Here is an 807-nt window from a genome sequence, read left to right as displayed (position 1 = left end):
GCATAGGATGAGTGTGGTGCTGGTGATTGTGACGATGATGATGACGATGATGATGATGATGATGATGATGGTGAGATGATGGCGATAATGAGGATGATGATGATGATGATATTAACGATGATGATGATGATGATGATGATGATGATGATGATAATGGTGGTGGTGATGATGTTGGTGGTGGTGGTGGTGGTGGTTTTGATGACAGTGGTGATGATGATGATGATGATGATGATGATGATGACGACGATAATTCTGGCGGTGGTGGTATGCTGGTGTTGGTGATGATGACGTCGACGACGAAGATGACGGCGATGACGATGATGATGATGATGATGATGATGATGGTAATGATGGTCAGTCAGCACGACAGTGATGTTGACGGTAGTGGTGGTGATGGTGGTGGTGGTGGTGGTGGCGACGATGATGACTACGGTGGTAGTAGTCGCAGTGGTTGTGTTAATGGCTGTGTTACCCAGCATTTACTGGTCCTGGTGATAATCGACGTTGTTGCTCCTGAAGTCGATGTTGATGTCCGTGTTGTTGTTATTCATAATGGTGTTTTAGTGTGGCTGTAGTGGCCGTGGTGGTGTTATTGTAAGGTTGTGGCTAAGGCAGTAGTACCGGTGGTGGTTTTCATGTTCAGGTGATGCTGTCTTTGTTATTGTCATTGTTGGTGGTGTTGTTGTTGCTGGTGGTGGTGGTGGTGGTGAAGTTGGTAGTGGTGGTGGTGGTGGTGGTTGTGGTCGTTGTGGTGGTGAAGTTGGTAGTGGTGGTGGTGGTGGTGGTTGTGGTCGTTGTGGTGGTGAA

This window comes from Octopus bimaculoides, chromosome 4 (assembly GCF_001194135.2).
Source record: "Octopus bimaculoides isolate UCB-OBI-ISO-001 chromosome 4, ASM119413v2, whole genome shotgun sequence".
Lineage (NCBI taxonomy): Eukaryota > Metazoa > Mollusca > Cephalopoda > Octopoda > Octopodidae > Octopus > Octopus bimaculoides.
The sequence above is the reverse complement of the archived record's forward strand: the minus strand, read 5'-3'. Positions refer to the sequence as shown.